General features: G+C 49.2%; 1 long non-coding RNA gene across 1 annotated transcript; it reads right to left on the reverse strand.

Annotated features, from left to right (window-relative positions):
- Positions 1 to 9,654: 9,654 nt before the first annotated feature.
- On the reverse strand, positions 9,655 to 12,524 carry LOC121671832. The gene is made up of 2 exons (XR_006018636.1): positions 11,820 to 12,524; positions 9,655 to 11,101 (listed from the first exon to the last, which is right to left on the reverse strand). It is a non-coding gene; the product is annotated as an uncharacterized LOC121671832 (long non-coding RNA).
- Between the last annotated feature and the right edge of the window lie 612 nt (positions 12,525 to 13,136).

Genomic DNA, 13,136 nt, shown 5'->3' on the forward strand with positions numbered 1-13,136 from the left:
CTAGACAAAAAAAAAAAGGGAAACTTTGTAAAGCAACATCCTCAAAGGGTGGCCTAGACGAAGCTGCTGAAAAATTACATTTTTTTCTCTTAGAGGAGATCTGACAGTTTGTCTAAATCCCACATACCTCCTTCTTCCCTGGTAAAATAATCTCCCACAATAGCTTTGGATTATTAATTTTTGGGCTAGCCACAATAAAAATAAACCCTGATGATGTGGTTCATCACTGCACGTGAAGAAGGAGCCATCCCTTCTGTCCAAACCCTCTGGGTCACCTCCCTATTAAACCCCCAGTGCCAACGCCCTGCTTCCACCCAAAGGACTGTCCTGATGCTGAGTTATTTTATTTCTCCCTTTTATGAGGTATGGAGCAAAGTCAAGTAGTAAATACCTTTCTGATGGTTTCAGCTGGCCTCTGCAGCACTGGGTCTGTCCTGATGAGCTTTAATAACAGTGTCTGCCCGTCCCTGAGAGCTGTAGGTCAGGCTCAGCTCTCAACCCAGACGTGCATTTGTGTAATTGCCTGTGCAAAAGGCTTTCTCTCTGCTTTAATTCCACGTGGGTTTTAGAAGGTGGCTGTTTGTGCCTTCAGTTTTTGCTCTGTCTTCCTCACAATTCCCACTCAAGCAGCACAGAGGGTGCAGCCAGGCAACTTAACCCCACTTTTTGACTTGTGATGGAGACTGACTGACCTCAGCAGGTCTCAGCTGAAGTGGAGTCACCCAACCTGCAGCCAGGTTGATAACGGGCAGTATCGTTGATTTGGAGTCATTCTGGATTTGGAGCTTCACGTTGCAAGGGCAAGACAAGCCTTTTGAGCTTGGTTTTACACATCCCTGTATCCAGCATCACTCCGGTCTAGGGTACTACAGTGAGAGGCAGTGTTATAAATCACAGCATATACATGCTTTAATTATTTTGTCAAAATGATTTATAAGCTCCAACTCACTGGAAAGTACCAGGCTGTACCCATGGACCAGCCTTTTCTGGTCCTCACCTGTGTTAACTCTGCTTGTCACCTCTTCCTCCCACATCCCTGCTCAGGGGATGGTGCTTCCCTGACTCTGGCAGTGCCTTACCTTGGAAAAAGCCATGGGAATGGACCTGGAACTGCAGAGATATTTTCCAGCTCGAGCCAAAGCGCCACACGCAGCCCCTGCCATCCCCCCTGCCACATTCCCACCCCGAGGTCACTCAGTTTATCCCACAACAAACTTTTCTGGCAGGGTGTCAGCTCAGCCAGAGTAATAAAGATTTACAGCCACTGCTGAGGCAATGCCAAAAATACCTGGCATAACTGGCTGCATCCCAGAACACAGGTAAGGGGGCTGTGATTTCCCTCCCTTGAAGTGAGGGAGGGGAGATCTGAAGGGGTGCTGCTTTTTGAACGTTTTCCCAGTGTTTTTTGCTTCTAATGACCTGCTTAACCCGTGGCTGAAGGGTGTAATTTATGGCTCCGAAATATAACCAGGGGGTTCACGGCCTTCATGCTTTGGCTCCCTCTGCTTTATCACCCGGCTCATTCCTCACAGTTTTGCATGACAGCAAAAGGGCTGAGTGCCATGAATGGCATGCAGATAAAAACAGGGGGGAAAGGCTTTCCTTCAAAGTCCAGCGCCAGGGGAAGAGTGAATAGGGAAGGGGGGATGGAGGGGAATGTGCTGGGGGAGGCTCTGGAGAAGCTGTGAGATGCCTCTGGAGCAGGCAGTGGGAGATACACGGAGTGGGGATGGGAACCAAGGGCTGGATGCAGCCCCATGGACACTGAGGGGCAGGAAAATCTCTCTGGCACTGGGATGGTGGGGGCGGAGGCACTGATGGCCACACAGGGGTACCCCACCTTCCAGCCTCTCTGTGCAGCCACAGGGGTTTGCTCTGGGCTTGCTCTGGCCTCACCTGCTCCAGCCTCAGCCCCTGCAAAGTGAAGAGACCCTGCAGGAAAGCTGAATGCTGCGCATGGAAAAGCAAGGAGGCATCCCTACACCTTCCTCCACGGCAGCAGTTTGGGAGTTCAGAGTGAGGATGAGTCCCTTTCCCTCATCCTTTGGTAGGGGAACTCTGCCTTCCCTGCTCTGCTTCTCCCTGCTGAGCTTCCTCCCCTGCAATTCCAGCACTATATTTAGATGAGAGGTAACATGAGGGATTGTTGACATGGCAGAGGACTTGTTTCCTCCTGGGGTTTCCAGCCAGGAGCAAAGCAGTGAAGCCTTGGGCCAGGCTATCTCCCTGCAGATGGACCCAGAGGATGCTCCTGCTCATTCCTGGGGGCTGGAGCTGAGGTCCTGCACCTCCTCAGCTGTCCAACCTGCTGGCATCCCAGTTTGTCAGCAAGAGTGAGGCTGGAACATGGTCAGAGCCCTCTGCTCTGAGCTGAAGGATGAGGTGATTTCTGTGTTTCTGTATTTCTCACCCCAGCTCCAACACAAACACAATTTAACACTGCTGGAAAATGCTGAGTAGTGGATTCTCTTTATGCCCATGGCAAATCTTTGAGGAAGGTCCAGGGCAGTGGGGGAGTCATCCATGCCCAGTCCTCTCCCTGATCTCCATATATCCATGCAGAAAATAAAATCATGCCACTTTGCTTCCCTCATGCTTTTCATGGGAACCCATACCCAGAAATGTGCTCCCTTGCTCTGTCCATTTCCATAATTAAAGCAATAAGCAGTGGATGTGATTTAAATCAAGCCTGAGCTCTTGAAAAGCCACCTGTGGTGTTAAAAGCAAGTCAAAAAGTGTGCTAATAGAAGCGTTAACATTTCAGCTGTGTACAGACAGCGTTAATTATAGCATTCCCCATCAAGCAGGGCGTTTCAGTGTCCCTCAGTGAGCAGGCAGTGGTGATGGGTTTGGGTCTGAGTGCTGGGCTCAGCAGCAGCACGGGTCATGAGGGGAACAATGCCAAGCTGGGCAGGCAGAAAGCATGGGAGGGGTGATCTGATTTGCCAATTAGACTCCAAAAATGCAGGCTGGTATCCCACCCTGGGTCCCAGAGCCACTGGCTACCTGCAGGACAAATGGGATTTAAACACCTCTTTGGCACACTGAAATCATCCCGGGACAAGAGAGAGGACTAAAGCATCCTGTAGAGCATTAGTACCACCACTCTGGGGAGAAATTCCTGCAGGCTGTTTGAAACCTTTGCTATCTCTCCCTCAGGTTGTCTGTCCTGCTGTAGGGCCCCATTGACCTCCTCTGGCACAACCAAGCAGCTGGTCCTTTGCTCATGAGGTTGAGTCCAAGTTATTAATTCCATTTATGTCCTCTCTGACAGACAGGAATCACTCAAGGTCTGGAAAGGGATATTCCAGCAGCAAAATGAGCTCTACCATCAGTCACTGCTATCCCAGGGCTGGTGCTTTGGGACGCTTGGGAACAATTTGGATCCATCCTGGCTCCAGAATCACAGAATCACAGAATAACGAGGTTGGAAGAGACCTCTAAGATCATTGAGTCCAACCCATGCCCTAACACCTCAACTAAACCACGGCACCAAGTGCCATGTCCAGTCTTTTTTTAAACACATCCAGAGATGGTGACTCTACCACCTCCCTGGGCAGACCATTCCAGTTCTTTATTATTCTTTCAGTGAAAAACTTTTTCCTAATATCCAACCTCTACCTTCCTTGACACAGCTTGAGACAGTGTCCTCTTGTTCTGTCAGTTGCTGCCTGGTGGAAGAGACCAACCCCCACCTGTCTGCAGCCTCCTTTCAGGGAGTTGTAGAGAGTGATAAAGTCTCCCCCATGCCTCCTTTTCTCCAGGCTAAACAATCCCAGTTCCCTCAATCATTCCTCACAGGGCTTGTATTCCAAGCCCTTCACCAACCTTGTTGCCCTCCTCTGGACACGCTCAAGCACCTCAACATCCTTCCTGAACTGAGGGGCCCAGAACTGGACACAGCACTCAGGATGTGGCCTCACCAGTACTGAGTACAGGGGAAGAATGACCTCCCTGCTCCTGCTGGCCACACAATTCCTAATACAGAAGAAATGCAGCTGTGTGAGGATGTGCTGTGCCCAGCTCTCCCCTGGGCTGTTGCAAACACCTTTACCCATTTACAGACTTCCTTTGCCCAAGCACTGGAGAGCTCAGTCCATGAGCAGCTTGACATCGATACTGCTCGAAGTGGAAAGCAGAGGAAAATAAAAACCAGGAGAGGTTTACATTCACCAGTGCCAAACTGTTCAAACCAAATAAATTTGTCCTGAGTTTACTGTCTGGAAAAGCATTTCAAAATGCTTTGCTTTTCCAGGCTGTTGTGACGTGTTTGCTCACATGTGCTCAGGGACAGGCTCCAAGGAGAAACAATAACACCAGGACCTTCTCCGAAAAACCCTCAATTAACAGGATGCTTGGCACATGCTTAAGATTAAGCATGTGCTTAAATCCATCCCCCAAGAGCACAACCCTCAAACATAGTGGGGAATCCATCCTGGAGCCAGCCAGTAACTGATTCTCCAGAGCCATCAGCTGGAACTTAAAACATGTCCTCAAGTGCTCTGCGAGGCAGGGGCCAAAGTCCCACTGAGTCAGCTGAGCCTCTGCCTCTCCATTTTTAATTAAATTCCATTTTTACAGTAGGAAAAAAAGTGTTCACAAGCAGCTGATTAGAGCTTTTTCAGGTCTTTTGATCAGCATGGGACGGGGGACATGTTAAGTCTGGCATTAAACATCCTCTGATGGCTTCTAGAATCACATATTTGTCTTAAAAATGTGTTTTATTAGATTTCTCTCTCTTCCATGCTTGCTGCTTCATGATTTCGCCTTCTCCGAGTAAACCCTCAGTGTGTATGGAGGACAGAGCAGCATTTCTGCTTGCTCTGCCCCACAAAGTCTGTGTTCTACATGGCATTGGTCCTGTTTCTGCGGAGCTTCAGGGAGTTGGCATCCTCACCCTCACTACACACACAGAAAATGGGGTGAAGAATTGTCCAAGAGCATGTCAAAGTTGGCAGCACAGCTGAAAATTGGGATATTTTGACAGCAAAGCGACTGCTTGCTCCACCCTCATAAGACCCTGCTGTCTGCCTGTCTCCATCCCTCACCTCCATTCAGCTCCCTAAACTCCTGGTTTTTCTTGCAGGGAAGCTCTTGCAGGATGTGGAGACCCTGGTAATCTGACTGTTTCCTTGGTATTGCTTTACCATGACTGATTAAAGTCCTTGATGAGCCCTCCCCTGCCACTCACCACAAAGGCAAACCTGCTTTTTCCATCCTGGCTGCTCTGCCTGTGCTCAGACTCTCCAGGCATCTCCTCACTCGGCTTTCATCACTTCCAATGTACCCACACGGACTTTATTTTTCACACTAAGACAGATTGAAAAAACTTCACTTTCTTGACTGCTGTCCCCTTGGCCTGCCACTAAATATTCTTCATCTTAGGGTATGCTCTTGAAAAGCATATAGATTCAAGCCCTGCCTCTCAGGACTGCCATTTAGCTGAGATCTATGTGTTATTATTCACCTCTCCCGTCTCTCCTTGGAAGCCAGTCCACTCACCAGCGTGGCTGGATTCCCCTGTTACACATAACACCTGCCTTTTCCCTGGATGCAGGTGTTATTTATTGCCTCTTGCTCTCTTGGTTACAGAGAGGATAAAACCATCCCAGCAGCTCCCTGCTGCTTGGAGAGGTGTAGTGGCCTCATCCCTGGGCACTCTGGCGCGAGCTGCGGCTGCCGGCGAGCACCAGGTAGGAGATCTATCTAGAGAGGAGCTGTGAGCACAAACCATGCCAGACTCACCAGGCTTTCCCAAACTCACCAGGAGACCATGAATCACCGCTCACCCTAATGGTGAGGCAAGGGCTGGTGGTGGTGATGGGATGGGCAGCAGCAGCAGAGGGGATTCCTGCCACGGCTGCTGACCACAAAGAGGGTGAGCTCTTATGCCTGTTCAGCTGTGCTTTGATTTTCACTGATGTCAGCAATAAATTCACTCAATCCAGCTCAATTAATACATTTCTGGGACCCCTGAATGCACCCAACAGAGTGTGTAAGATGTGTGGCCCAAGCATCATGATCAGAAGATGAACACGCCTCCCTTTGTCTCCCACTTGGTCCGGTTGTCTCCTTGGTGCTTCCACTTACAGCAGGGGAGATATCAGCCAAGCTGCAGGCAGTGACTCCCCAAGGACTTTGCTCCGTGGGGCAGAGACTTTTCATTGCAGGGGTAGGCAGGGTCAGCAGAGCATCCTTGTCTCAGCTATGGGGTGAGGACAACCCAATAAACCCACCTGCAGCAGCCCCCAGCCCTTCCTCTGCAGGCAGAAGGGTGGACATGGGTATGCCCAAGGGCAAAGTAACAGCCCCTCTCCAATTTAAGCATCCTGTCACTTCCCCAACCTCACCAGAAGCCAATTCACAGACCTCTTGCTGCCTTGCTACTCCCAGAAGCCTTGAACCACCCCAAAATTGTAAGTCAGACTTTACAGCATCTTGCATTAACTGAGGAAACAACATCTCCATCAAATTTTATTTTATAGAACAAGATACACAGGGTACTTTGCCTGGCTGGCTGCACTATGTAGGGCTGGGCTGTGTGGTGCTTTTTGCTTTTTCAGTGTTCCTTGCAGGGGTGAGAGGCTCACAAAATCATATTAAAAACTGAAGTGATATGTTGCACACAGTTTTCAGCTTCAGGACCCATGGGCTCATTTAAATAAAAAACCAAACAGATTGGGGAAGCTGGGAAACATGACTGGGGAAGCTGGAAAAGCAGACTCCAATAACAGGCTTGTTATCAAATGTCACCATCACTAAAACAAGAGAAGGAAAACCCAGGGAGAGTTTAATCCCTTTGCAGAGCTGAGAAATCCAAGGCTGCAGAGCCCGTTGTTCCCCCAGCAAGTCTGTTTGGGATGAATACTTGGAGATACAGTCATTTTCCTGAGCATTTTCCTGCTTAATGCTTGTTAGTGCTAATGAAAATCATACAGCCCGAGTTGTGCTCCAGCCAGTAATTCCTCTAAGTGCTGCCATCTTCACTGTCATCTCATGGAAGATGCAGGAGCAGAGCCTGAAGTACTGAACTTTAAATTGGTGCCAGCTTTAAACAAAGCAAAGCCACTGCAGAGGATGCAGAGGGGTTTATTGGGTTGTCCTTGAATTTTATCCAGGTGGATAGGACAGGCCACAGGCACCTGTCTTTATAATGGTCCTAATAAAAGTGCAGAATTCTCCACCAGATTCCTGAAAAAAATCTGGGGTGCCTGCAGGGGGAGAGCTCTCATCCTGCCATGTGCCCATGGGGTCCATGTCCCACCAGCCCCTATGTGGATGGTGACACACCATCCCTGGTCTCTGCAGGGGACAGTAAAGCTGGTGGAATCACCCCCTTAAAATTATGACTCAAACCTTCACCCTTTCTTATCTGCCACGGGCAAGAAGCTAGGTTAAGGATTTGTTGGTCAGGAGTGTCCAGACCACAAAGATCACACATTTCCTCTGTGATCTCAGTGAGTCTATTCACCTCTCGGCCTTAGCTTCCTTACTTTTAAAGTCTAGGCAATAACAGCCTCTTAGAGGAAGGAAGTGTGAGGATTTGTATGTTAATATTTGTAAGGCACTCCAGGGATAAGTTGAGGAGCTCCATAAAAATGTCTAGCAGCGATGAATGATGGTTTTTCTGGGCGTATCTTGAATCCAGCCCAGGCTGCTATTGTTCCCAGATCACCTGTGGGTACCAAGCATGGGGAACACATTCCTCAGCTGCATAAAGATGGAGAAAATGGGAGGCAAAAGGAAAACCTCACATTGCTCCGGTGGGTAAAGCCTTCACTCACAACTCTGTATATCAAATCTGCACTAAAATCTGGATTAATTCCCAAAGATTTTTTCCATTTTTGGACTATTTCTTCAGTGTTTCCTTCGGTGACCACGCTGGTAGCTGGTTGGATCTGATGTTTTCCCTCACTTGCTCCGTGATAAGCGATCTCTGAAGTGTTGTGGCTCTCCTGACAGGTCTCAGCCACAGATCTCATTTCATACAGGCCTGGGGCTGAGATTCCTCCCTTGCGCTGGTTGCTCCATTGGAAACACGGACTGAACAGCAAAGGTGTTGAGGGAGAGAAACCTGAAGTTCCCATTCACGTAGCTTGGAAGGGAATTTATTCCAAAACATGCTATTTTAGGCCTTATTTCTGCACTCAAAGAATAAGGCCCCTGTGAAAAAAGAAAAAGCTTTCACGGAAAAGTGGCTGCCTGCTGGTGGGCAGCAGAAGGTGATCCATGACTTTACTCATGAACAGGGTGGTGTTCAGGAAACTAAGTTTGAAAGTGTTTTCCATTCTAGGAAAGCACTAGAAAATCCTGGCTCTTGTAATATGACATTACTTCATTTGCTTTGCTGGGGTGATCTATGGCTTTGCAAAGCCCTACAGCCTTGCCTGCGGATGCAGCCACAAGGACAGGGTTGGGAGGAACTTCTCTGCTTGTCCTTCTGGATGAGTTGCCTTTTCATGCACTGATTAAATATGTAGCACTGTGGAAAGCCTGATTTTCTGCATGGCAGCCTCGAAGTCTTAGGCCCAGGGAATAAAAAGATCATTTACCAATGACACCTCTTTTACCCTGGTGGAGGGATCAGCTCTTGGGCGTGATCATGGGGTTCAGGAGAAGCTGCAAAAGTGCAGCAGAGCCAAAAGCAAAGCATGCAACCTTGGGATTTTATCCATCTGCAATGAGAAACCCTGCTTGAGCAGCAAGGAATGGAGACGCTGTCACTGCAGATGGCTTGCACAGGCACCTTTGCACTCCCTGCCTCCCTGATGGGCACTGGGATGCCAACAACCACAGTCATCTGTTCCTTTGCTGCCAGGGTGGCTTGAAACTGGTGTGAGAGCTCAGCCCTGGCGTGGTGACAGGGGCAGCAAAGCGACGCTGACACCATCCTCGAAAGAGAGAGCTGCTGAGGACATGGGAATTGCTATAAATAACTCAGTGTTCGCTTGTGAGCTGTGCAGTCTCCACGCAGATGGGCAGAAATTTGCCTCAGGCCGGCGTCCTGAGACTCAGGGTTGTTCAGGCTTACCTGTTACAGAGCCAGGAGGCAGAGGAGAGCAGAACTAGGCCAGAATGTTGATTTTTAAGGCTTGTGAAAGGTGGCTGTCAGGCCCTCCATGTACATATTTGCACGATGCAGAGGCAAACACCAAACTAGCTGCAGCCCAAGGCAGCCCAATCAGGAGTCCTGGAGGGTACAAGACAAGGTCTTCCTGCACTTCGAGGAGACAGCTTGTGGAAACAGATCTGCTCTGACAGAGGCTGGTTTCTGTAGCTGGGAAAAGAGTGTGAATCCCAAAGCAGAGGGCCCTCCATGAAGCACAGCTTGCTGCCAAGGATCCCTCCTCCCTCCCCCTCTCCCTCCTCCAAGTCACTGACACTGGAAATGGTCCTGCTGATTAGACAGTGTCTGAGCTGCCGAGCCCGAAGCTGGAACATGGAGTACTGTTCTGATGCCCACGTTTTCAGAAGGAAGTTGAAAAATTGAGGAAGGTGCCAAAAACAGCCACAAAAATGATACAAGTGCTGAAGGAAATGGCTTATGTGAGTCTTGCACAGCTCGAGCTGTTTGGTTTATCAGGAAGAAGATGGAGAGGACATTGTAGCTCATAAGTACCTTCTCTTGAACGAAACCAAAACAAAAATCAGGTATTAAGCATGTCTTTAATCTATCAGAGAAGCCACAGCACGAAGTGGTGCTGGAGTGCAAGGCCAGTCAAACTCCAGCCAGGGAAAAGGATTTGTGTATTCCCCTTAACTGTGAAGGTTAAAACCACTCTGGGGAGGGGACCGTGCTCCATCTCCTGGGATCCAGGCGAGCATTTTCTGATCATGCCACCAGTCCCTGGGTGCTGGACCTCAGACAGATGGGGTCTGCTGGATCCTGGAGCTTGGAGGAGAGAATACAATGATCCCTTCTGGCTTGAGGCTTTCTCATCATTCCCAGCAAGGCAGGAAGAAGGAGACCAGCTGTTCAGTGGCCACAGCCCACATCACAGATTTACCACTCAAAGCAGGCTTGTATCCTCTGACCAAAAATACCAGCCCAAGGCCTGATCAGCAGCTGCAGACCCTGATGTTCAAAGGGCTGGTTCCCAAATGTGGTGGGACGTGACACTGCGTGTTTTTCTCCTTTGTGCGATGAGAGACTGCCAATAGCAGATGAGTCTTGGTCATACCGTGGGCAACCTAGGGTCAGACAGGCCCTTGACCCACCTGTGACAACTTTCTCTGGTGGAACTTCCAAGCTGGTGCCCCCACAAGAGGCTGTGCATGGAGAGCCATTTGCTTTTGCTCCGCGGCCAAAGCTGGGTTGAAAATAACTCTGGGCTTTGTGCGATGCAAACTCAGCAGCAGCCCCCAGAAATAGGCAGGACCCAGTGGCGTGGTTGCACATACCTCTGTGGGGCAGGGCTGGCCTAAAATAAGGGCTGACCAGCACAAGAAAATGACCTACTGGAAATAGCCTGGCCCTGCTCTGCGCAGGCCCCATTTCCACCTGTGTAACGAGGTGTAAAACATTCCCCAGTCGAAACATTAACTTGTTTATATGCTGTCTCTGACTAGGTGTAAATACTTACTCAAGGCACGGACAAGGGAAAAAAAGAAAGAAAGAAAAAAGCTTTAAATGCTTTAACATTCAAGAAAAGTACTGTGTGTACCAGGAGTTTCAGCGATCACTTTGGGAGAGCCAAGCGCCTGAGCAAGTTAGCCTTGGATCTGAACAACCTTGCAAACGGCTGTCTGAGAGTGAGCAAATACCATGTTATTAAAGACAAATGAAAGTAGCAATTCAACTGAAGAAGACAAAGAGTTTTGCTCATGTAGTTGCTTTTTTTCCTGTGAGTGCTTCTGCGATCAAAGCTGATAAGAGCAAAGCCTCCTTTCTATTCATCGGCCTCCGAACGATTGTTTACTGAAGGTCTGATGCAAATTGCATGTGTCACAGTCCCCATTGCTATCTGGAGCCCGTGATTCATTTCAGCCTGAAGATTATGGTGCAGTGTGAGGCTTGTTTGTTCAAGAAATGCTCCTGCTGTAACCTTCTCGGGGGGCTCCATTAAACACAGCACTTCCCACTTCGTCAAGAATGTGTCTCCTATTTCCAATAAACACAACAGCAAATTAGGTAGGGAGAGGGACCCAAGGAAAACAAACACACTTGGAACAGGGACTGGAATTCCTGTAGCCTTTGAACTTCAGGGGAGTTTTTGCAGCTGGGGAACACAGCAGCAGGCGAGGACCATCTCGAATCATTGGGCTGAGCACCTGTGAAAGCCAAGGCCAAGGTGCTGTGCCAGGACAAAGTTACTTCCCCCATGAGCCCAGATTGCTCTGGATGTAGCCAGAAGCCCATGAAGACTTGTGCAAATGTGTTCCATAGGGCTTTGGACCCCTCTGGGGTATGATATAAATTTTCTTTCGCGAGATAATAAAGAAGCAACATTCTTCCAACTTTCCCTTCCGTGTGTTTTCTCCCTGAACCTACTGCCAAGGGAATTATTTCTGTCCAGCTGAGTCCTGAAGCCTTCCTCCATCAGCACAGATAGTGTCTGGCTGTCATTACACAGAGCCTTGCCCCTAAAGCACTTGTCCAGGTGTCAAAGAGGCCAAGTCTAGGCTGGTGTGGAACAGGGCACCCAAAGCCCCGTGTGTTCCCAGGAAAGCTGTGCAGTCCTGGTTCCCTGGCGGGCTGCCTGGGAAGCCAGATGTAGTGAGGTTGTTCAGCACAGACTCTGTGCTCTGTAGCTGTGGCCTTTGGAGAGTTCCCCAAGGCTGTTGTGTGGCTGTTCCCCTTCAAGGCTCCTCCTGCCTACCTGACTCCTGCATGGATTGGCATCATGGGACCACATCTGGCCGTGGGCTGCATGGGAGCTGCAGGAATGTGGGCTGCAGGGTTCACTGACACTGCTCCTCTGGTGGTGCTGCTCCTCCGAGTTGTGGATCTGGTGCTGAGCCCTCACTCCCATCAGCCCTGAATTTCCAGTTGAAGCAATCTCTGCATGGAGCCTGCTGTGCTCTGGCTCTTGAGATAGCTAATCTTGCCCGGGACTCCTCCTAGCAACAAATATGTTTGTGCCCAACGTGATAGTAAACATGAGAGGTGGAGTGAAAAGCATGCAGAGCCAAGAGAGCTGAAGGAAGGGGCTCCCTATCTTGAGCAGAGTAGCTGGCTTGGTTTCTCTTTTTTTAAGCTTGGGCTGATTTCATGAGGAGAACAAGGCATCAGATATTTCCCTTTCCTTGTCTAAGTGCATCAGATCTTTAAGTCTCCATCGGCTCTGCCAGAGGCAGCAGTAACTGCCATGGCCAAGTGGGGAGTGTGGTTCAGGCAGCAAGCACACAGAACTCTGCTCACCACTTTGCACACTGTCAGGATCCTGCACCTGTATTTAATCAATCCTAATTCTGCAGCTTTTTTGATGTGGAAGGGCCAGAAGCTGGAATCACTCCCTTTCTATGTACCCTAGTCTGAGTATACAGCAATATTTGTTATATATTTTACTTATTACATATATAGAGATGTGAGCAACTGAAGTGTAAAGCTGTGATTTATGTTTCCAGCACAGCTGGATCTGAAAGACAGAGTATGCAGCATATGCTGGCAAACCCAGGCTCCCAAAGTCCAGCTCAGAGCTCTGTGCTCATGAAGTTGTGACAAATCCATCAAGATTAAAGAGGGTCAAGGTCAAATTTACACCCACTGGGTCCAATCAATAGCCAGCTAAGACCATTGATTTCATGGCTGTTCAGCAGAGTGGGATCTCAGAGTCTTGCACTCACTGCACCAAGTGATTCGGGTCTGGATCTTTATGGCAAAGCTGCTTTCCTTCAGTCTTCTTTAGGAATTGCACCCCAGGAAGCCCGGTGTCCCTGACCATGGCAGGAGGTTGGAACTCAGTGATCTTTAAGGTGCCTCCTAATCCAAACCATTCTGTGAAGAAATGTAAACCAGACTCCAGTAAGATGAACCCACAGGCTCTCTGGCCTTCACCCTGCTTCTTCCCTGCCTGCCCTGCAATAATGACAGCAGCAGATCTCCATGAGGTTTTGTGGGCGCCTGATCCTCTTCCACTGCTCACACCAGGCAGCCCAGATCTTTTTTCACAGCAGGGACACTCTTCAAGGTTTGG

This window comes from Corvus kubaryi, unplaced genomic scaffold (assembly GCF_017639235.1).
Source record: "Corvus kubaryi isolate FWS band 111438036 unplaced genomic scaffold, C.kubaryi_AGA036_p1.0 37398, whole genome shotgun sequence".
NCBI lineage: Eukaryota > Metazoa > Chordata > Aves > Passeriformes > Corvidae > Corvus > Corvus kubaryi.